This window comes from Rattus rattus, chromosome 4 (genome assembly GCF_011064425.1).
Source record: "Rattus rattus isolate New Zealand chromosome 4, Rrattus_CSIRO_v1, whole genome shotgun sequence".
Lineage (NCBI taxonomy): Eukaryota > Metazoa > Chordata > Mammalia > Rodentia > Muridae > Rattus > Rattus rattus.
In genome coordinates this window covers 146,760,824-146,786,409 of record NC_046157.1, presented here as the reverse complement: position 1 = coordinate 146,786,409, position 25,586 = coordinate 146,760,824, and positions in this window count along the sequence as shown.

Below are 25,586 nucleotides of genomic sequence, written 5' to 3'. Positions count from 1 at the left end.
ACCAGTTGGTAACTCCACAGTGAAAGTCTTACAGACAAGGCTTAGGGAACATCAAGGAAAGAGGGATAGAAAGATTTTGAGAACTGGAGGACCTGGATATGTAGAAACCTTACACAGAGCAACCCAAAACAGACAGAGATCATTTGCCTTAGAGTTGGTTTTTCCTTTGTTAGCATAAGAAATGTTCCCTGTGGCATTTGGTGAAGAATTTGGGATCAAGATCCAAGTTTTTGCTGCCCATCTCAGGTCTTGTTTTCCTATCCCATATTCTAAGTTCCATAGTGATGGATAGAGATGTCTGTAGATAAAGGAGTGTGGGGATGTGGATACAAGGAATCCTCACTGAGGAAAGATGGCAAAAAATTCATTGTGATTTGTTCACCGAGTTTGTGAACAATGGAGGGGAATCCTAGCAACAACACGGTGGCAGATATATTGTAAGGGGAGCATCATGGGAAAGAATGGAGGGGAAGGACTGGGCTGCAACACACCTGTATGTGGCAAACATCACCATCTCTCAGTTTACACATGAAAATGAGTGTGCATGCGCACGCGCATGTGTGTGTGTGTGTGTGCGCGCGCGTGCGCGCGCGCGCTCGACAGGGCTCAAGGTCAATTTCTAAGACTCTATCTGTTCAAATACTTTGTGTTTTGTGTCTAGGCCACAAGAAGGCAGTTACAATCTATGCTCTCTACAACTTCAAAACACTTTTCTCTTTTAAGAAACTAGCATTCTTCATCTCTCCAGCGAGGCGGGGATGGGATGGTACAACCTAGTTTGTGTCTTGATTCATTTTGCAGCGTTCATATCCAGCTCCCCAGCATGTGAGGCCAAACTCATCTTCTCATGTGTTTGTTTCAACAAAGTCCAGGCATTTGGCTGAGGCAGAGAGCAAATGCCTCCTATTAATGTGTGGCAGATCCATACAGAGAAAAACACTTTCTGTTTCCCATATGGCGCAGCTGAATAGGGCTGGAGTTCCTGGCTGTGAAATGGTTCTATGACCAGGTGGGTGGTTTATTTCACAGGTTGGTGACAATCCTGTGTGACTTTCCCATGGAGAGGCAATGGAGTTAGAATTCTTCTGCTATAGCCAAGGGCTGTCAGCAGAGCTCTAGGACATGGGCTATTGATTCTTCTGCCAAGACAAAGGTAGGCGAGTAACTGAGAGGAAAATGAGCAAAAATCCAAACCAGCATTCCCTTAAGTCCAAGTGTTAGCCTTGTAAGGATGCACCGTTTACCAGAGGAAACTGTCATCTCTATTCCACCTCTGTCTGAAGGGAGGAAATGTGGTGTAGCATTTCGTGAGGAGGCAAAGCAAAGAAACAAGTTTCTACCTCCTATGGAAAACCGTAAGTCCAAAAATCAAGGGTAGGAGTTTTTGAAATTTAGACTTAGTTTGGCTCCTCATGAGTCATGCCTGGTCAGCTGCTTTCTTCGAAGGTTTATGATAAAGTTCCCAAAAGAAAGAGATCATGGCACTTAAAAATTATGAGAAAAACCCAGGTCAGTTCCTAACTTTGATGTCATCCCACCTCTTGAAAAGAGTAGGATCAAACTAGAAAGCCATGTGTGTTGTCTCCACTGCCCTGTCTCCAGCTTAAGTTGAAACCAACATGACTGTCGCTACAACTAGGGAGTGAGAAACCATCGCTCTCACCTTTCAGGAATACTCTTCTCAAATTTCGTTTTTTGATTCATGTCTCAGTGCTGTGATTAATGGATTTTTAGCAGATGCTATTGTGTGCTCATTATATTGCCATATAATCAGAATTAAGCACATGCACATAGCTCTTCAGTCTGTGAGTTGACGTTAGATGCAGCGAGGTATGGAGGTACAAAAGGTTTGCCGTGATGAAAAGCAGTTAACAGACAGATTACGCCAAAGGTCCCATTACCATCTAGACAGGCAGAAGCAGAAAAGTTATCAAAATGGGTTTGCAGATGCCACACAGCTTTATAAATACGTGTTCACATATAAGCACACACATTATGATTTCCCTGAAGTGGTTATGATAGCTATGAATGAGAAATGCACTGGAAAGTTTCTGAATTGAATACCTGAGAGGACTTAACTACCGGAATTATTTGGTTGGCAACAGAAAGATGTTCTTAGATAAACTTGTAAACGCCCTAAAAATTTAGTAACTTTATTAAAAATAACATATTCCGATGTACTTTCCTACTTACATACCCAAGCCAATCCATCTTTTCTTGACTACTGAGGGACCAGAAACCCTACTGTCATACAATGTTGATCAGCAGTACACTCTTCTTTATAGTAAACCAACATCTCTAACATCCATTTGTGACTCACTACAGCCATTTGGGATTCATTTACATGAGAACTGGTTTCAGCTTTTGAGATCACTATTATCTAATTTTCCTGCTTTCAGATTAAATATGTGAAACTACTTGGACAGAGTCAGACTTGGAGCCCTTGAATGAGTGAGTTCAGATGACAGTGAATGGACAAACTGGGAGTTATTGTCAAGTTGGGGAAGAGGTTTTGAGCCTTTATTTGGCTTACGTTGTGTATGTAGAGTTGAAAGGTCAATTAAACTCCTACACTTAACTGATCTCTACACTCCAAAGGGTCTTTAGTGGCTCAGAGGACAGTAGATTTACCACCACTTGGGTAAGTTCTATAAGGGCATTGTCTTTTCTTAATAGAAGGTGGCAAGCATTATTTTTGTGCTTTGTAGCAGCATTTTGAATCTGTGATTCTACTAAAGCTCAAAACTCTCAGTTTGAAATCCACAAGAGGGCACTAGACCACCATATGGGTCTCAGTCCTTAGCACCTGACGTGCACAGCAAGGCTTGGTGTTGGCAGTGCCCTGAATTCGATAGCAGTAGACAGCCACATACGTAGTATGTCTTCAAATCAGAGATGCTCTGTAATCATGGATGGTGCACAAAGCTGACCACGAAACACACACTCAGTGGGCATTGCAAATGTAGGTTATGCCTAAGCTAGAATGCATAATGTAGTATGCATAAATTTCCCATACTACTTGAAAAATAGCGAAACGGAGTAAGGTTCATCCCAAAGTTCTAAGAAAAAGTATGGTGGTACTTTAAACTGTAAATTTAAAAAGGCACGGTGGACAACAGGGTAGTAGGGAATCAACGGGGACTTAGACAGATGGGAGTCTTTCACATCTGCTTTGGGAAAGCTTCATAATCAGGAAGACTCTTGTTGACAACAAAATTCTCCCGAATCTGAGATTTATACTGGGCATCACCCAAGCTATTCATTTTCTCTACTCCTGAAGTGCTGTAACCTCACAAGCCTTCCAGAAAACTGGTCTTAGGCTAATGAAGGCACACACTTGCAAACCTCTTATAAACACAGACATAGGCTATATAATTAGCTTTCCACTTGAAAACAAGGGCAAGAAATTCAGTCAATAGATTGGTTTGAGTAAAATCAACAAACAGATTATTTGGGTCAGTGAAGAAGTGTCTTTCCAAACTCAAAAGAGCCAATCATGTTAGCTTAGCCAAATGAGAATCAACACAGGGGAAAAATAATCAGTCAAGAATGTTGCTCTGGATAATGAAAATCACATCTAGGGATGAAGACTTGGGCCTCCTTTCGTTCTTTTTTTTTAACAGTTATGTTTAATATCGTATAGAAAAAAAGAGTTTTGATAGCATGATCATCAAGATACTCTTTTCTCTAAAGATGGTGTGTAGGTAATAGAGACTGATAGATAGACTGGGGCTTAGAAAAATAAGTTATTTAATAGGTCAAGTCAGAGTCTCTCGCAGCATCAAAAACAATGCAAAGATGTCATTTACTGAAACATTTTTCTGATTATCTCTTTGGAGACAATGAATGCTTGAGGAATTTCGTATAGTCAGTTGAAATCACTAAGAGACATGCTCTCCATCCCTAGTTTTTCGTAAGTTATCATCACTCTGCGTTCTTAGATCCATGGCCTCCAGGTCATTTGGGATTTTGTTTGCTTATGTTTCATTTTCACTTTTTAGAAAATGCATATATTTTATATGTGGGAATACAGTGTGTTATTTTGCTATGCGTTTACATTGAATGACTGACCCCTGTGTCTGTGGCAGCCATGTCCTCCTCTGCCTTCTTATCTTCCTAAGTGTGGATTCCAGTGTCTGTGAGCTGTGACTCCATTCCTTTGTCCCACTCTCAACTTTTGCTCTCTGTCTCCACCCACACCCTTCTCCCCAGGAGCTGATCTCCTCCTGGTGTTGTCCCTGGGGTAATGTTCTTTTAGTGTTAGGTCTGCTGAGTCTGGTGATAATATTGTGGACAGTTAACTTGGCTTCTGCCAACAGTCTTCATGATCATTTTCAAAACCTTTGTTTTTCCCCAGTTCCAGTCATCAGTGTCTTTATGTTTTCTTATTTTTTGACACTTTTATTAGCTTAATTGTATGCTAAAACTTGTGCCTCTCTCCTAGCTGTTTCCAGAGATGAGCCTGGGGATACAGGGGTGATCCCAGTATCATCCTTCTTCTTCTGAATGTCACCTCAGCTTCTGGGATCCCTGCCCCCGAAACACTTCAATGGGGAGTACCCAGGACCGTCTCCCCTACAGCAAGACTCTGAAGCTGCCTGCCTGGCTTGTCTCCCCTCTGCTGCCAAACACACACTTTTTTAAAATTAGGAAATGAAAACAATAGTTGTAGTCCCTGCCAGCAGCTCATCTAATGTGTTCCAGGGGAAACACGGGTAACAGAGCTAATGTCTGTGCCAGGAGCTGGCAGTTTATGGGGGAGCTGCTGAGACACAGCAGGTGCCATGGCTTCAGAACAGGGGTACGTAGGGTATCAGACATAACAGAGGCTCCTAAGAGAGGCCCCTAAAGTTAGCCATGGGACTTGCCAGGAAATATATCCCCAATAGATGCATGGTAGACACACAGGGTAAAGGGAACACAGGTTTTCAAGTTTTCGTTTTCTTAGAGAACCAACCTAAATAACCTAGGTCCACAAAAACCTGGAAGCAGCTAGGCTAGGCAGATAATTGTCCCTCTCACCTGTTACATGGAGAACAGCAACAGATCCCTTCTCTAATCACCGCAGAGACTGGTATCAAAGTCCTTTTGGGGTTTATGGCCCTGTGCATAATAGTCCTTCAAGATGGGGCAGAGGGAAGGCTTAAAGAAAGGAAAGCACGGGAATTTGAGCCCTTCTTTGTCTAAGCTCAGAGCTGAGGCTAGGAAAAATTCCGTAGGATCTTGGCTAAACAGTGGTTTTCTGCTTCTGACAATGTTGAAATTAGTCTGATTGTGGGAAATATTTAAAAGTTGTAGCTGTGTGATTTCGTTTCATGTGCAGTTCAGATGCCAGAGACTGACACTGAGCATGCCACATGCTGCTGTAATGCCAGGCGACATGTAGGGGCTCATGGGTGTGGCTCCTTACCTTGTCACCTTTAATCTACTGCTCTCTGCTGAAATCTTACACACTTCTAGACCCAACCCCAGACCACTGCTTCCATGATGTCTCACTGGTCCTTTCTCTTCCCGCTCTGTTGCTCTGAGGTCTTAGTGTGGCTTCTTAGCTGCAACTTGGAAAGTTTCCTCATTTAAGTTTGTAACACTGTCACCAAGATTTGACATTGTCACAAGAAAGCCACATAAGATTGGACCTTTAACTCCCACCATTGATAAAGGATGTGTCTGTCCCCCTCCTCAGAAAGCTCTCATCACTTCCTGAGGGGCTAATAACTATCCATGATCCTCGGAAGGTGGGGGCTATTTTCTTTAATAGTGTAGACACTGGGACAGAAGGTAGGAAAAAGAAAGGGCCCAGAGCTAAAGGAGAGAAGAGGCATAGGAGAGGGTGATATGGTGAACATAAACATCATTTGTTATATAGATATGTATTGAACTGTCAAAAACACAGAATGCTCTTTACTACTTACTCCTGGAAAATAGACAAAAACAAAAAGAATTCTCAAAACCCAAAGATATGTTTTACACATTCAAAAAGGAAAGACCACAGTCGCTATGTGTCCCACATATATTTTAATATATATTATATATTATTATATAATAATAAGGACCATGAAGAAATGAGGTTTGCATCCGAGTAATAAAATATCTCACTTTCAGTCATGTGATCTCATTCGATCCCTGCATAAAATCCTTTTCTCTTTTGTAAAATGGAGACTGCTGTGCTCAGAGGCAGAGAGGTAGAATCGCTCTGCATAGAAATGAGAGATCAGAATCAACGACCTGGATTTCATCTGGTCCTTTCTCTCTGCCATGTGGCCGCCCAGTATGCTCCTGCATCCTTCCTGAGAAAGAGCCCCAGGAAGCACAAAGGGACTTCTATTTTCATCTTTTAGTTCCAACAAGATGAGAATCAGCAGGCCAGCAGACACACTTGGGAATAATGGCTATGCTCTCTCAACAGGCCCCCTGCCCCCAGTGCCTTTATCCCCACTCAGAGTGACCTAGACAGAACAAGCTCGCTCTGTAATGACCACTTCGTCAGCAGGGGCTGTGTATTTAGTAGCAGGAAATATAAGCTTTTGTGGTCAGTGTGACGTCATCCCACCCACTAAACAGGCCTTTATGACTTGACCACAAAAAGGCTTGAAAGGGATAGACACACACACACACAGGGAGAGGGGCCATGGGGCCGTGAGCAGCTGTCTGCCCTGAAAGAAGCATTGTGTCTTCCAATTGTCTCCCCAAAGCCTGATGTTTGGGCCACTGTAGACAAACATCTGGGTGATATATGCTGTTTTCTCTACATCGCCCAATGACCCAGCTCCTCTTCTCCCCCTTTTCTTTTCTTCCTTCTTCATTCCCTTCATCCTTCACTTCATTTTTTTAAAACTCTCCCTTAGTTTAAAAAAAATTTGTGAGGGAACTACTAAATTTTTTTTGTTTTTAAATTTAGGAGGGTACACGAAACACACTCACGTACATGAGTTTTTCCCCCTGGATGACTCACTGTTAGGAAGGAATAAGAGAAATGCACAGTGGACAGATGGAAGAGAAAGAGAATAAAGGAGAGAAAGGGTAGGCAGGCTCACAGATATTTAAAAAGATACAATGGACAACCATCACAATGTAACATAAATATTTCTAAGTCACGAGTTTCTTAGTTTGCTCACTGGGTTTAGAGGAGCTCAGGTAAATGACTTTAGGGAGAGTACTGTGCAAGTTCACAGCAATATTGTACCCCGAATTTGGGCCTACCTCTTAATATACTTTTGAGTGAAGAAAGTACATATTGGGTTTGGGTATGAATATTCACATTAAGTACAAAAAAAGAAAGAAAGGAAGGAAGGAAGGAGGGAGGGAAGGAAACAATATAGAAAGGAAGAAAGTAAATGAAGATTGATTGATATAGGCTAGTTTTGTTTTGTTTTATTTTGATTGGGGGATTTGTTTCCTTGTGGTTTGTTTTTAAAGCAGATGAGACCCAGGATATAAGGAAACTGAAAAGCTCTTACCAGGGCATCCGGAAAGATAAATAGACAAAACAGAAAGAATTCTCAAAACCAAAAGCTACCTTTTACCCATTCAATAAGAAGAACCTACAGTTGCTATGTATTCCAGGTGCGGGAAGGGACCCCAGAGAATGGAGGAGGTTTCGCTTGTCTCTCACACCTCTGAGGCTTAGAGACAGGGGAGAAAGAGGAGAAGAAGCTGTGTTGGCGACTGTGAGTCTGACCGCTAAATTAGGCTGATGGAATAGTATGGCTTCCTCAATTTTCAGGGTGTGGAAAACTCCCTCCCAGGGCCGAGTGTCCCTCTGAGGGTTGGGTAGCAGGAAACACCTGCTTCACTCTCCTCTGGCTTTTTTCCCTCTTTAAGAATTCTGGGTCCCCTCCTTTTCAATGGACAAGCAGATTTCCACACATCCCCCCATTAAGAGAGGAAGTCTGGAATCATCTATTAGCAATAAACACACTGGGATGACTTTCCTACCCCGGCCCTCATTCTCCTGTCTTCCAATTGACTTCTACAATTGCTTCCTCAAGCTGTCTCCCCTGACCCATTGGCTAATAATATTTTTCTCCTAAAATAAATCAAGAATAAGAAGCCAACCTGCAACATTGAGGGACAAGTGTATGCTCTGTTCATTGAGATTCCTAATTTTAGATTTTGCCCTTCACCTTCCTACAGCAACAGGGAAGCAAACGCAATCCCCATTTTGGAAAGGCATGAAAAACAGATGTGAGTGAGAATCACACTGAGATAGCAGCTTTCAAATGTCCTCTCAACGGAGGAGCTCCGAGCTGTTAGCAGCTTCTTGGAGGAACCCTCATCCACCATGGCAAACATCAGCCTGTAAACCATGTACACAGTCACACACAGGATAGAGAAATGCTCTTAACATACAGAAACATCCAAGAGACCCAGAAAACTGTTGTTAAGGTTTATGAAGACTATCAAAAGTTACCAGATCAGCGTCCTCCCTCTAATAAGATGAACACCCCCATGATGTTTGTGAAACTAACTTCTCCCCACCATTCCCATCTTCTTTTCTCTTTGGAAACAAAGAAAAACTTGCACAGAAAAGGCAAGGGGGAAAAGCATCAGAAAGCACCATTTTCACGAAGAGTTCTGTGCTACACATACATGGTCAATGGAGTGACTTATTTTTGCCTTTTAAGAGGTCTATATTAGACATATATATTAGACATAAACCTTAACAAATCTGTAAAATTCAGGACTGTAACCTTGACACATGCTGAGCCATCATCTCTCTAACAATCTGTAAAGTTGGGGGATTAAAACAGGCTGCAATGTATCTGGCAATAGAGAGATTGATGTCTTACTCAAATTGATCTAGAAACAAAGAAAGAAATGAGGATCATTTCATATCATTATGATCCAGCAGTCCCCTTGTCTATAATTTGACTTTCTGCAGTTTCAGCTTGACCTACAATATGAATGGAAGAATTCTGGGAAAAAAAAGCAGCTCACAAGTTTTAGTGTGTATTGTTCCAAGTGTCAGGATAAAATCTCATGTCACCTCTTTAGCCCACCCAGGATGCCAATCACTCTTTTGTCCAGAGCATCGCTGCTGTACATGCTTCCCAGCCCCCATTAGTCACTTAGGCATCTCAGGTATCAAGGTGTTTGTGGTCCATTAACCTTACTTTATTTAATGATGACCCTGAAGCACAAGAATAGTGATTCTGGCAACTCAGATATGCCAAGAGTCTATAAAGTGTGTCCTTTAGATAAAAAAGATAAGACTGTCAACCTAATAAAATGTGGGGGAAAGGTATGCTAAGATGGTTGAAGTCAGTTTAAGGACAAATCTTCTACCCACAAAATCATGAAGGAGGAGCAAGGAATTCATGTTAGCTTTGCCATCACACCTCACAGGATACAAATGAAAGCTACAGAGTTTGTTATGTAGAAAATACATTGACTTGTAGTGTTCCATGATTTCAGAAATCCACTGGGGCATCCTGGAAAGTCTTCTATATGAGGAAGCTATATATCTAGTCATTTGAATACTACTTACCATTAAAAGTGAGCTGAATTCTAAAATGCTTTAACACCGAAAAAAAGACTATATCATATTCTAGTTTTATTTGTTGTGATAAAAATATTCTTATCAAAGTCAATGTGAGGTGAAAGGGGTTATTTGGCTTATAATCCCAAGTCATAGTCCATAATGTAGTTAAGTCACAGAGGTTTGAGACAACTGGTTGTCTTACAATCATAGAGCGAAGGGAAACAAATATGCCTAGCCTGATTCTTTGTTAGTTTTCTTCATTTTTATATAGATCAAGGTCCAGCCTAGGGAATGGTGCCACCCACAATGGACTGGGTCTTCCTACATCAATTAATGGTCAAGAAAATCCTTCACAGACATGCCCACAGGTAAACCTGATGTAGATAATTCATTAATTGAAATTATATACCTAGGTGATTATAGATTGTGACAAGTTGACTAACTAGTACAGATAAAATTTTTTTTAAAAGTAGTAAAATACATATACCAGTACTTCCCTTAATGAAAGCATAGTGTATGCTTATGTAGGGAAAAAGTCTGAATGGGATACCTACCACAGCAATAGCAGTGATTATCTTGAGGTTTTGAAACCATTTGGAATAATTTTACTGTTCAACAGTGTTGAACTTTTTCACAGTGAACATAATACGCAAATGATCAATGAACTTCATCTCCATTTGGAAATAATATACAACTAAATAAGATATGGTGAGCATGCTGCACACAGAGATGCTGCATTAGAAATAGGATTCAGCCTGATAGGAAGTCTATGCTAAGGGCACCTGTGAACCCAATCCATACCCTTAGAGACCTGTGATATTGGATATTACCAATGGTATTTGCTCAGATTTATCACCTTTATGAGTCTCTTGTATTTGTCGAGTATCCATTTCTCTATCTATAAAACAATGATAATTTCTACCTTGTGAGAAATTTGCAAGAATTCAATGCAATAATCTGAATACATTGCTTAGGATGACTCCAATATACCATGTATTATATATGGTATATTTATAATCTAACGATCATATAGTATAGATTGTTACTAGCCACCCACACCAGAATGGCATGCTATGTGCTATTTATGTCTTGTTTATCACTAATAAAATTAGTAGTTAATAGGATATTGTGAATAGTATGGTGAAGAAGTTTTTGGCTGTGAATGGTCTTGTTTCTTTTCATTGAAGTGTATTGTCCTGATTCTCTGTGGTTTGCAGCCCCCTTGCCTTTCACAGACAGAACTGTTCTTACATGGGGAACATAATACATAACATTAGTGGTGTGCATGAAAAACAGCACTAGTGTTATGCAGGGAATGTAACATTACTATTGTGCCTAGGATGTAACATTACTGTTTTGTATGGGGGTGGTAAACCTCACAATACCATACCTTCACCTAGAAACAGTAAAGAGATACAGTATGAGAAAACAGAAGAAGAAAATTCTGCATTTAAGTTGCAATTAATTAGATGAGGAAAACAAGCCAGTGCACTCCAAACTGTGCTGTGGTAAAATACTTTAGGTATGAAGAAAGCTAAGTACTTAAAAAGCTCCAGTTTACAGCCTGGCATAGTGGCTCATATCTTTAATCCCAGCACTCAAGAGATAGAGGCACAGGCAGATGGATGTCTGTGTGTTGGAGACCAGACACAAATAGAGTTCCAGGACAGGACAGCCAGGGCTGCTACCTCCCTGCCTACCCCCAAAACTCTAGAGTTTAGCTGATTCACTTAGGTGAGGGCTTCAGAAGACCAGTGATTCCAGACGAACACAGCAGAGGTAAATCTCCTTAGAAGTACCAGAACAGTATAAAGGATTCGAGAAGGAAGCCTGCTAGGAGCCATCGGGATATTGTGGTCAGGATCTATCAGGTGACTTCACATAGACAGCGAGAAGTGGGAAAGGGAATGAGATGGAGATGGAGGTGGACACGGGGCAGTCTCTACTAGCTTTCCCTGGCTATTAGAGGTTGGGCAGGGCTTCCCTAATGAGCCTGAGCCTATAACACTTTCACTCTAAAATGGAGAATGTGGTCTGTTGGGTTCCTTTAAACTACCAACCACATTCAGTTATGGGATAGGCTTTCAAGTTTGGTGGATGTGGTGCAACCCAGTCTCTAAGTTGTACAGGATTTAGATAGCATAGACGCTTAGGGAAGGTGGTATTGGAGTCTGCAGTGAACTCCTTTCAGTGACCTGAGAAAGGGTCACTGAGCACCAGGGCGGTCAGTAAGATGAGTTTAAGAACAAGCTGAGAAAATATGACACCATGGGAGAGCGCTGGAGAAGAGCAGTCACCAGCAAAAACCTCTGGCACCTAATTTCCACCGGTAAACAGCCAACTTGGAAACAAGCAGCAGCCTTCTGTGCTGAGCTCAAAGCAAGAACTGGCCAGGACAAAGAGGTCCTGCGGTGCAGGGCTGAGAGGAGGAGGTGGAAGGGTTCAGCCTGGCCAGCAGCACTCAGGATTGCAGAATCATGCTGCCTAGACTCGTTCCCTGCACATAGCCTGATATGTCCCTATCTCCCTCCTGTCTCAATGCCAGGACTTATGAGGGCACTGGTTCTGCCACATTAGGGAGCTGCGACTGGACCAGAGGGCAACCCTATATAAAAGGAGATGATCCATGCCCTGCCTCACTCCCAGAGTTTTTTTTTTTTTTTTGAGGGAAAGCAAATTAACGTGTAAATGCTTTAAAATGTCGAAAAGTGCTCTACGTACTGAAACTATAAACATTGTCATGCCAAAGCCTCATTAATCACAGCTTTCAAGTTCACTCCTAGGCCACGGGACACTGGAACCTAAAACGAAAAAGACTAGGGTTTCTGGTTTCATTATGCTTTCTTACTAATAACCATTGGATGTCTTAACTGGTATTATTTTTTTACATAGTGTAAAAATGTTAGGAAATGGAGACTGGCAAAATGGTCCAACAGGTCAAAAGCACTTACTGCACAAGCTGATGACCTGGGTTCAATCCCCAGCCCTCATTGCACCTGTCCCAAAACAACTTGGGTGATAGCACCGAGTATCTGTAATCCTAGAACTCCTGTGGTAAGACGGGAGACGGAGACAGGAGAACTGCCCAGAAGCTGAAGGGACTGGAGTATGCAATACCACAGAAACTAAAACAACCAGGCAGACCTTTCCCGACCAGGTGAAAGGTGCATACTGCCTCTAGAAAGCTGAGCTCACAACTGGTGCCAAAGGACAAATTATACCCACAGTTCCACACCCAGATCATACAGCTACAGAGAGAGATGGGGGAGAGGGAGGGGGGAGAGAAGAGAGGAGGGAGAGAGGGGGAGAGAATGAATAAAAATTAAAATTAAAACATGTACAAGGAAGGTGCTTAAATGCATATAAAAGATATGCTTGGGGGTTGGGGATTTAGCTCAGCGGAAGAGCACTTGCCTGGCAAGCGCAAGGCCCTGGGTTTGGTCCCCAGCTCCGGGGCGGGGGGAGGGGGTGGGGGGGTGGAGATATGCTCAGAGCAAGAAGTCACCACATCTGAAATTATGTGTAACTCTGTTCACCTTGGATATGTCGTCTTGAACATGTCCTATGAGATGAAATAGCAGTCAAGGGCTCTACCCCAGCCTCCCTGTCCTGTGTCTCAATACAACTTTGCTTTCTAGGATGAGGATGCTCTGGAGGCCTCTTCCGTATGTCATTTCTGGGCATGCTCAGCACCGTGAGTGCTTCATGCTTCCAGTAAACTGGAGCAAGACTGGGAGGAGGCTAGCTATGGAAAAATGTGTATGTTACAGGTTTTCCCCTAAGCATATTGGGTAGCTGAGAAAGTGAGATGTATGTAGAGGTATAAATAGCCAGACAATCTTTCTGTCATTGCTTGTTCCCAGCAGGTGCTTGGTTCATTTGCATAGGACAGAGCACACAGGTCCTGGAGTGGGCTGTGAAGTGGGAGGAGACAGGAGATGCAGGGTAGATTTCCATGTACATTTTATAAAAGCTGAGGCATCCCAAGAGGAGGTGGGTAGTACGGTAGGATAAAGAACGCTGGTGCAGGGTCTCTGGGTACGTGAAGATGATTTCGCTCAGGAAGCTGCGTGGCTGTGGAGAAAGGGCTCTGTAAGCACTTCCCCTCCGTTCCAGTCCAGGCGAGATGACGCCTAGTACTCCCACTCGGCACATCCCTCAGCGCGTTTGGATGAGGTTGTGGTGAGTCTTTTAAAGAAAGGCTGTACGTGCCAAGCGGCTTGCAACGTACCTGGCACTTGGTAGGTGGAAAGAAGGGAGCTAGCAGATGCTCAGCTCCTCTGGCAGACTCAAGTCTAAAGCCTTCTGGGAAAGGAAACTCCAGCATCCTCTAGTGTGTTATTCTTTTTCTCCATCTAACAATGTCGTCTGGAACCTTGAGTATGTTACTGGTGACCTCAGCAAGCCCAGCCTGTCCAGAAACATTCGACTGTAGGTAGCAGTAAGGTTATGCCTGGCTGTCGGGCGTGGCAGGGGAGGGTCAGTGCAGGACCTGGGTTTCTTGACTCTACTATTCTGTGTCAGTTTCTCTACGGTGCAGAGGAAATAGGAAGACAAGGGAAGGGGGCAAATTTCCTCTTGTCCTTCTCAATCTTAAATGCACAGTGAGGCTTCAACTGAGCACATCTGTACGAGGCTGCATCCTCTTTGCTGCCCCGCCAACCCACCAATGTTCATTTTGTACCTACCGGATGTATATGTTCCCCGGTGAGGGACTTAACATGGTCAAACCAGGGAAGCTGAATCTTGCGTTAATTGTTTACTGACATGACTTGGGGTCAACTACATTACTTCAATGAGCTCTAGGGTTTTTTTTTTTAATAAACTTCAAAATAAATATAGTAATTCATACCTTGTAGTATTAATTGATATACTAAAGTAGAAACAAATGTCCAGAATATAATAAGAGCTGAATAAGTGATAGTTGTAATTGCAATTATGATGATGATGATGATGATGATGATGATGATGATGATGATGATGTGATGTGATTAGAGGTGAGCTACACAGCACACTGTGTTTCCAACTCAAGTAGAGGAGTTATTTAGGACTGCAAATTGTCTTACTTTTTCCTGGTCACCGTGAGGTAAGCGGGGGATTTTTGCTCCACATATTGCCACAGCGGTGTTCTGCCTTATCACAGAGCGAGTGGTGGGTAAACTCTTTGGATGCTTCAAGTAGATGCTTGAGAGGACCCTGAAGAGGGGTTACAGATGCAGATGGAGAGAACCTGAGTCAGTGAGGTGAAGGAGACTTGAATGCAGGAGCCTCAAGAGGAAAGTGCTAGGCCCTGTGGTCAGAGGGGTGAGAGCAGGCAGAAGGCCCTGGAGAAGATGAGGGTCCCTGGAGAGTGATCTCACTGGTGTGACCTGAATCATGTCCTGAGATTTCCTCTGTTGAGAAATGACATAACTATGAAATGGCAGAACTAACTTATTTGGAAGTTAATAACGTATCAGGAGAACTGTTTTTGAATATTTACAATGTGCCATACTTTCTGCTAAGGCATTTTAAAGTGAGACCTCAGTTTAAAAGGCAATCAAATCTGAAGAGAGGATTATCATTGCGGGAGGCATTTGAGGAAGCAGGGTTAGAAGGTTTACAGAACTCATCCATAGATGCACATTCCATGAAGCTAGGAACGGATGCTACTATAATGTTAGGGGTTGGGTATAAAGCGTTCCTGGAAAAGGCTCATTTGCTTAAGGCCTAGTCTTCAGCTGTTTGCTCTACTGACAGATGATCCTCAGGGCCATGATTTCATCTCATCCATGAGGTCATACAGAATGGCCGATGGGAGTTGGAGGAAACGGACCATTGGGAACATGGCTTTGATATCTTGTTCCTGGCACCTTCCAGTGTCTCTCTTTCTCTCTGATTCCTGGCTACCACAATGTAGGTAATTAGACTCTTATTTACTTCTGGCCACGATGCCCTGCCTCATAACCATGCCACACCAATGGAGCAAACCATGAAATGAAACCTCAGAAACCATGAGCCAAAGCAAAGCCTTGCCGCTTCTCCTTAGGCATTTGTTACAGCAACAAAAAGCTGGCCGTTGCAGCAGGCGAGTGATCAGAGGAGGCTTCTGTCTCACTGACGGAGTCCTGGGCACCCTGCACCATGTAGGGTTTGTTTTATCCTCTCACAATGAGATCTCAATTCTTGGAAATAAAAAATTGGAGAGAGCCTGAAGAGGTCTCTGGCAGAAGCTCTGTAATTAACTAGGATTCTTTTCAAAATGCTTGATGAGTGGAAGTGGGCAAACGAAAGACTAATTGGGTCATTTGTTTATCTGAGTCATGCAGGGGCTTGTGGATCAAGACTGTCCCAGACTTAACCCTCTATACTCACCTGCTATCTTTCAGGTCCTGGAAGGAACACGGGAGTGTTTCCACATGAACACAGTTTCCCGAGTAGCAATGAACACTGAGGGAATGCTTGGCCCCCATCATTGGCAGACCGGTTGTTACTAACTCCAACCACAAAACAGCTAGAATCGACCAAGCTTGCCTCTGCAGCCCTTGTGTTATACTGGACAATAGTGAGAGATTCCTTGAGTGGAATAATTTCTTATTTAAATTTTATACTGATCAGACTGGCATTGGTCCCTTGGCAATCAGTCCTGGTGGAGAGATGAGCGACTTGAATGAAACTGTCCCGGTAGATTAAGATCCACAGAAAGTTCTGTGGCCATGAGAAAAGATAAAAGATGCAAAGAAAAGAAAAAAAAGCGGGAGCAGGGAGTGCAGAGTATAAACTAAAATGAACACAGGAAATACTTAGCACAGCTTCCATATTGGAGGTCAGTGTGATAACTTTGACTAATCTAACGTAGCTGCTTTTACCCCTGCTTCAGAATTAAATGTAGCTCAACATTTAAATATCTCCACTTCTGCAAATGGAGCTCTTCCTGAAGAAACCGAGACACCCAAAGGTGTGAGAAGGAGCAAAGAGTGACACCTATCAAATACCGGAAGCTCCCAGCTTACCCCAACTCTTCTCCATCTCTCCTGCATCTCTGACAGGAAACCAGGCTTTTGGTTTCTGGGAGTCACTACCAGCTGGTACTTCCTCCTTTGAGGCTTTAAAAGGCAGCCGGTTTAAGGCCTAAATATTTACATTAGAAAGAATGCCTTTCCCCTCTGAGTTCAACACTTCTCCACAGTTCTGCCATCTTGTTTGATGTTTAGTGCTTGCCCACCTCCGCTGAACCTCCTGCTCTTATTCCCCTCCCCTCGGTTTATCCATCTCTCTGTGACTCAGTTTCCTGATCCGCTGGAGGATTCTCAAGGTACTTTCAAGTCATCACAGTTGATCACTCTGAGTCAATTTTCTTGGAACCCATCCCCTTAGCTTATCATCAGGATGTGTTGTAAGACAAATCAACACTTCCCACACCACGCCGACTTTACGAGGGTCAATTGTCATTCTTTCTAATGTAAATATTTAGGCCTGTAAATTCTTGCTGTTTATGTGAATACCTAAAATAGGAACCACTGGTCTTTCTCTTTCACAAAAACACACTGCCATCCCTGTCCAGGCCCATTAAGTGAGAAGGAAAAGATAACGTTAAAATCACACTGAGAAACCTGGCCGTCCTTGGTCAGGAATGGGGTTTAAACTAAATATTGCCAGGCTGGAGTGCAAGAATCAAGCATGAATTTACCCATTCTTCTCCCTCTGGGTCACACCACATTTATACTTGGTCAGACAGATGTGTCTGGTGGCCTCCAGAGAAGGGCGTGTCACCCCACTCACAGAGCACTTGGTCAATAGTTCCAGTGTCCAAGGAGCTTGTCAGTGGTGAAATTCATTGTGTGCCCTGATCCTCTCTGCCACATTATTAACCATTGTCCCCTTGCCCGTTCCCCCAGCTGACATGAAGAACAGATGGCCATTATCTTCTCAAGGTCGGACCAGGCAGAAGCATAAGAGTCTGAGGCAAAGCTCGTCAGCGACTTCCTCCCATCCGTCATCACTCCTCATAATACCCGCCCCTACCCCCATCCTGTATCCACACTCCATAAATTCCCATTGAAACACTAGATAAAAGACGTAATGGAAAGAAACCATAGAGCCTGCTAGGTCTCTCTAAGGCCTGCTGCTGCTTAATATGGGAAACGGTCCTTGCTGTTATCACTACTAATCCATGCAATCTCATTGTCCTCAGAAATAACAGGTGACATGGAAGAGGGTCCAGAAATGGGACAGATGACCGCAGCAGAGACTATGTGTGTGAAATCACATGTAGAGCTTATAGGAAAGCCAGAAATTATCTCGCAGAGTAAGGCATCTCCCAACAACATGCGTTGTAGATTCATCTACGAATTCCTCCTGACTTGGCACAATTCTGAAAACTTCTGAGGTTCTAAAATTTCAGCACACAGACAAAGGATTAACTGATGCTAGACATCACTGCCAACGTGCAGAGTAAATGATTTCGATTCAGCCTGTGTGAATGTTCTTTAGGTTTGATGGCACAAGGCAGGGGGTCACATGAACACAAACACAAAAGAACAGAATGCTTTCCCAATTGTCCTGGAAGACAGTCTTTAGGGAACAGAGCTCTGTTTGAAAGTATCTGGAATTATAGAAGGTATCAGACTCTAGAGAAAAGACAGAATATATATTCGTCTATCTAGAAACAGTTTAAAGCACGGTCACGACTCCCAACAGGAGTTGCATATCAGATACCCTGGATATCATATATTTACATTGTGATTCATAACAGTGGCAAAATTACAGTTATGAAGTAGCAACGAAATAATGTTATGGTTGGGGGGGGGTCACCATAACATGAGGAACTGTGTTAAAGGGCAGCAGCATTAGAAAGGTTGGGAACCACTGTATTTGAAGAGAGAAGTAGATGCTGAGCTGGGAAATTGGGCACAGGCACCTGAGGTAGCAGAAGAGGAAGGGATTGGGAAAGGGAGGAGAGTTAGCAGGGATGAAACAGCAGTGGCTGCAATTGAGGGTTGATGGCAGAGGCTGGCCACAATGAGCTGGCTCTACTGGTAGAGGCCAGTTTTTAATTTGGTTTACAACTTTAGATCCTGGATTCCAAACCAGAACACAAGAATGTGGAGGTAAACAAGTGCCCCAAACCTATTTTTTTAAATCTCCCAATAGATGCTTCCATCATTTCTTCAGTAGCCCAACCAACTCAGTCCCAACCTCTGAACACCATCCTTTTCAGAAACTCGGGCCTTCCGATAGGCCATTCCACAAAAAGATGGTGGTGCTTCAAATGCATAGCCTCGTTACCTGTAATTGCTGTTTCACACACACACGTGATGAAAGGGCAGAAACAGGTAGATTTCTGTGAGTTCCACATGGCGAGTTTCAGGCCAGCCAGAGTGCACAGTGAGGTCATGACTACCAACCATACAAACAAAAATTATGCTTTTTAAAATGCATTTGTTTCTGAATTGGATAAAAGTTTAAAACACTGGCTTTAAAACAAGACAACCTTTTCTATATGTTTCTTTGCAGGGTAAGTATGAAGAGAGTGGCAGAGGGAGAAAGGGACAAAGATGGAGAGGGAAAGAAAAGAGAAGATGAGAAGGATGGAGTCATAAAATAATGAAAGCCGGGGTTGGGGATTTAGCTCAGTGGTAGAGCGCTTGCCTAACAAGTGCAAGGCCCCAGCTCCGAAAAAAAGAAAAAAGAAAAAAAAATAATGAAAGCCTGTCTTATCTTTGTACCCAGGCTTAGCTCTCTTCCTCACCCTTACTGTGACTCACAGGATCTTCACAGAACTGAAACACTTTGTGACCTCACTCCACAGGCATCCTGAGGGGTGTGAGGATCTCAGCCGCTGCACATTGGCCATGAAGGCTGGGCAGGGATGTTGGAGTCCCTCTGTGTTATGGTTGGAGAAGGCAGAGTCACTTTAAGACCACTTCAGAGTCCAAGAAAAGTCTTGGCTTAAGATGGCTGGTAAACCGAATAGTTTTTGATGGTGGATGGATGTTGCTAAGGATGAAGCAAGAGCTGTTTTTCTTTAACACAAATTTTATTTATTATAGTTTTTTCTGTATGTGCTTACATGATGTTTTGGGGGGTAGAGGATTGGTGGGAATCAGAAGACAACTCTCTAGGGTCAGTTCTCTACAGTTTGATGTGAGTTCCAGGGATCAAATATAAGCATTACCTTTACTCATTGAGCCAGCCGTCTTGTTAGCCCCATGACAAATCTTAGCATATGCAATTTAGAAGGTGTAAGCAGAACCCTACTGTCCCACCATATACTCTACTAAGCCTGTCTGAGACAGATGGCTGGGACTCTACATCCAAACCCGTCCAAAGAGAAACTCCCAGGTGTCTGTACATTTTAACATTGGGACTGTTTTAGTTGTTGTTTGTTTTACTGCAAGATCATTTGCTGTCTAGTCTTTTCTTTCGTGTTCCATTCACACTGCTTAATGCCACAATTCTCTCTTTCTGGGGTGGTAATCAAGATATAGCTCAGACAGAGAGTTACCTCTAGTTAGTGCTTCCTATATATGTGTTTGGTACAGCAAGCTACAACCAGGTTAATACCCCTGACTCCTGCACCTCCTTAGACAGACATAGACCTTCATAGTCCCCTGAGAGTTGCTTTTCTTTGATTGTCATCCAAAGATGGAGATTGCATAACAGCTTGCAGCTGACCCCCATTGAGTGCTGTGTTTCCTACCTCTGCAAATGAAATGTCTTGCTTTCACAAGTTAATTGGGGATATGTGGAGGAACATAGAAATAACTGACACACCCGGTTCACACATGCCGAAAATGAACACAAATCTATGCTTCTGATGAATATTGATTACAAAATCCTCAGCAAAACGCCAGAAAATAGAATGGGGATGCATACAAAAGGAATAACATACCAGAACCAAGTAGGATTGATCCGAGAGTTCAAGTTCGATGTAGCATATGAGCATCAATATACCATGGAACAGTAGTAGAAGTAAGGACCAAACTTCTATATCATTGCGCGAAATGCAGACAACTATTTGACACACTTTTATGATACAAACACTTGAGCTAAGAATAGGAGTGCATTAATAAGAGCCCAAAGCTAACAGCACTTCTAACAATGAAAGATTGCAAGCTTTTCAACACACTGGTAACAGATAAGGATTCAACTCTTGCTGCCTCTAACCCATATTGTTCTGGAGGGTCTACTCAGGAAATTCTGCAGCAAAGAGAACAGACATTCATACTGAACAGAAAAAGTAAAACTGTGTGTCTTTTGCATAATTCTTCTACCTAAAAATTCTAAGCAGTAACACACACACACACACACACACACACACACACATCTGTGCTTGTTCATACTCACGCATGCTCACATACAGAATTATGATTTAAGTTCAATAAACAAATATCAATGAAAATAAACAATTAGTATTCTAAAATAAAATCGAGAAGTTCAATGCATGATAACATCAGCAGGCTGCATGATGTCATGTTGTGTTTATGTGTACGTGTGTGTTATCTGTGTTAGCATGTGACATATGTGTGAGAATCCTCACAGAGAGCATTGGATGCCCGACAGCTGAAATTGTAGTGATTTGAGCCACCTGAAATGGGTGTATGAAACCAAATTTGAGTCCTCCAAGAGAGCAGGAAACACTATTAACCACTGAGCCCTACCCCTATGCCCTATGTATATTTATATATAAATCATGTGAAGAAATCTTGGAATGACTCAATTGAGATGTCAAAATAGACAGTGAGTTGCACAGTTATTTCTCTGAAGAAGGCCTATGAATGGCCAGTTAGCACTTAACAAGGGGTGCATGAGGGAATAGTGAAGCCTAAGCAGGAAGATACCAAGTCTCACTCAATGGGTTGACTCTTACCAAAACTACAGGCAACAGTGAGACTTGAAAAACATGGACTGATCCCGTCATCCATCACTAGCAAAAGTGTAAAAGGGGGTGGTTGCTTCCAAATTTTTAGTTCCTCAAAAACATTAAGCAGAAATCATACTCTTAGCTATGTATTTATCCCAAATCTTGTGAATAAATATACATAGGAATGTGTTCATAATTGCCAAAAATATCGGAACCAATCAAAATGTCCATGCCACAAGTGATGAACCAAATATGGCAGTGCATGCAATGGGATATTATTTGGTGATTAAAAGGGATAGAGAGCCAACACCCATGCCAGCATGGGTGAACTAGACAACACCGTCATTAGTAAAGAGCACAGAGTCATCAAAGACCATATCCCACATCATTCCAATTGTATAACACGTTCAGAAGTGGCAAGCATGGTTGAAGACAGATGGCCTGTGCTGAGGACTGTGGTTAGATGGAAGGTATGGAGCTTTCTTTACTGATGATGAGGCCCTTTATGGAATTAGGTAGATAAACAAACTAGGGAAGTGTTCGATTTGGAACCGCAAACCTCTGTGAAGCAATTAACCCCTTCGTGCTCCCAACAGTAATTCCTCAAGGCTCTAACTCTGCACCAACCCCTTCTGCTGTTCATCTTTTTGGTAAAGTCAGTTTATTAGGTATTAAGTGATATCTTCCTGTATTTTTGGACTTGCATTTTCCTAGTGACTAAGAGATATGGGTAAAATATTGCAAAATTTACGAATATTGGTTCTCAATGCCGATCTGCTAAAACCTTGCAGTCTCTGAGTAATGAACCTGGAGGCCGAGCTTTGGTTTCAGTAGGTCCCAGGGTGGGACCTGTCTGTCAGGAAGCCATATTAAAAGCTTGGGAATTTTTAGTTCCTTTCCTATCCTTGATGGTGATGAGAGCAGTTAGAGATTAGTTCATAACTAGCCACATTTGTGTTATGAAATCTGTTTTTTTTTTTTTAAAAAAACCCACAGTGAACACATCCCTGTGTCTGAGAGTGGTGTGCCCCAACTCCATGAGAAGCAAGCTTCTGTGATGTGGACCCTTCCAGACCCCGCCCTGAGTACCTGTACCCTTTCACCTGAGGGATCCTCTGCATCCTTAGCATATCGTCAGAATAAGCTGACAGGCATAAGTGTTTCCTTGAGTTCAGCAAATTGCTGAAGCTAAGAAGTAAAGCATAAATTGGTAGCCTCCAATTCATGGCAAAATCATATAGACTGTGGATAACCTAGGGACCCACCATTATGATCGAGGCTTAAAATGTGGGAGGGACAGTTTTATGGGCTAGAGACCTTAACGCACAGTGTGTGCACTAATTACAAGTAGTGTGCTCATTGAATTGCCGGACGCTGAGCTTGTGTTGGAGAACTGGTCGATGTTATAAAACGCTCCTCCACCCAAGCACGCCCTCAAGCCCGGTGTGAACAGTGAAGTCTAAGAAAGGATTTTTTTTTTCATTAGTACGTGTATTATATCTGAAACGAAGTGTACACTCTCCTAAACATTGAAGTTCTATTTATCCAAGGGAAATAAAACAAACATTTGCAGAGAGGTTTATATAAGGCTGTTTAGGTCAGCTTTGAATTTGAAGTGGTTCAAATGTATGCAACCAGAACAACGAATAAACAAATTGTAGGTTATTCATACCACAGCACGCTCTGCCCCGGTACAAAGGCTTCAATGATAGGAGCACAAATGACTCAGAACCAGCAAGTTCAATGGGAGAAGCAGGCCCAAAGGGACCTGGTGTATACTTCAACCTTTTGATGTTTTAGAACAAGAAAAACTAGGACACACATTGGTAAAAATCAGGAAAAAATAATTTAAACTCACAACTGTCTGTAACTCTAGTTCCAGGGTTCTGACATTGTTACACAGACGTCAATGCAGATAAAACCCCAATACACCTAAGAAGATAAAGTTAAATAATGCTTAAATGCTAAGGTGATTGAGATCTCCCACATCGATCTGTACGAATGAATGTATTTAGTAGAACTTCAGTCAGTTTTATTGTGAAACAAGCTGTGTGTCTCATTGGTTAGCTTTTAAAATCCCAAGAAATGGGCTGGAGAAATGGCGCAGTGGATAAAGGTACTTGTCACCACGTAAGAGGGTCTCTGAATCTCAGTGGTCAGTGACTCTCTCTGATTCAGCAAGCTCTAGGTGGAGCATGATTGATACCAGTGTTGATACCAGAGGAAGATACCTCTGGCCTCCACATACATGTGCACATAACCACACAAAACATATACACACATATATTTCCCCCACCTCTCAGAAGTCTGTGACTAAGCCTATGACCATAATAAAAAGTTAAAACTTTTGTTTTAGAACCAGCTCTATTGAGGTTTAATTGGCATACAACAGAGAAGATATTTAAGGTAGACAGTATGATAACGTTTCTGGTGAGGGAGAGTTCAAGACCCAAAGGAGACTTCACAGAAAAACAACCTTTTGAAGCAAAGTCCAGTCAGGGTGACTGGGGACTTGTTACCATTGAAGCGACATAGAGACCCAGCAGCTTTAACAGAGATCATTCTAGAACAGAACCAGCAGCATTAGTAACTGACTGACCATTCCCTGGTCTTCCTAAATTTGTGCTTCACTTCCTTGTCCTCCATTTTCAAGGTCTCCTTGTTGGTGGCAATGGGGTCAGAGTTGATGATGGAGTAGGAGAGGGAGAACTTAATGAGATCTGTAACCAGTCCCTGGTCCCACAGTTGCTTCCTAAGAGAGGGTCAACGAGTTCGTTTGCCTCCTCTCTTTCAGGACTTTCTCCCCACACTACCTCTTCACAGTCCCTGGATCCAGTATGTTTACTCTATACTGTAAGAGTGGCATATAATAAGGACTAATGTGTGGGTTGAAAACTGTCTGGTAAGCTGGTCACTTGGGTTTTACGGCATGCCCACAGAGCTGATCTGGAGCCTGGACATTGTGGTCCTGGGAGAAGCACCAATGATCCAGAAGTCAGCCTCACCCTAAGTTCACTGAAGCATCCTCGCGACCCTCACCCAGCGTGCACTATTCTTTCAGTAGCAGCTTTGGCGTCTGTGCCTTTGAGCTGACAATGACAATCAGATCATTTAATAGTGTATTTCCCACTGCCTCTGCTCTAGTAGCCAACACTCCCCTCCCCTTCCACACTGTTCTTCGCGGAAGGCCATACAACACTGAAAGCACCAGGAAGCGTAAAGTGAAAAGGGGATGTGCTGCCTTTTGGCTTCAAATTCCATTTTCCCCACAGCTCGGCCCATCACCTCAGTCCCAAACCAACACGTTTATTCCAGTTCTCACCACTTCAGCTGCAAGGAGGACCCTCCTTCTAGAAGCTGCCGGGAGGTTCTTTGAGGCCCTGCTCCTACCGCAGGGGAATATCCACTCCCCACCCCTACCCCCTTGCTCCAGAAGAAGCCATTATGAAATTAACTGGCGATAAAACCAGCCACAGGGGACTGTGGGGCATTTATCTTTTTCAAACGCCTTGTTGTTTTTGCCCATCTGGTTGCAGTTAGTGCAAAGGTATAATTTTCAGTGCTGTTCTTTTCTGGTAGACCATACAATTAAGGTATTTGAAAAACAAACAGCTCTTAACCACCGCACGGCGAGGAGCCCCTTCAGCAATCTGTGACCCATTTTCCCTGAGCAAACACAGTCCCGTAACCAAGGCAGTCAGAAAGCAAGAGCCGAATGTCAGGAATTATTATTTAATGTAATAACCTAACCCCTTCTGGCACTCCTCGGAGGAGAGAGGAGGGGTGTGGGGAGGACAGAAAAGCGACTGGGGAGATAGCCCTTCAATAAGTCCTCGACTTGGAAGCCCTTAGCATCTTCTTTAGGCCTTTCAAGACAGGATTTTATATGTAGAGATTTTCAGAAGGGAGGGGCTCCGTGCAGACAAGCTGATTTTTTTTTTTTTAAAGAGAAAGATGCGGGTTGTGTACAAGAGAGGGCTTTTTCTCAATGCTTCTAGATACATCCAAGTAACAACATGCAAATGTGCACGTCTCCCTTAAATGGGAAAAAAATATTGTCACTATGGTCAATCTGGGCCATGAGACTAATTTTATCTTTAATAATGTATTCATCCAAATAAAACCCACATTCCACTCTCATGAGAAGCCTCAGGCACCCTCCTTCTCCACGGCTGCCATGGCTCAGCCCAGTCCTGAACTTCTTTCTGAAGATTTTACTGGTGTGCGGAATAACTAGTTTTGTTTTGTTATTCAAAAAAA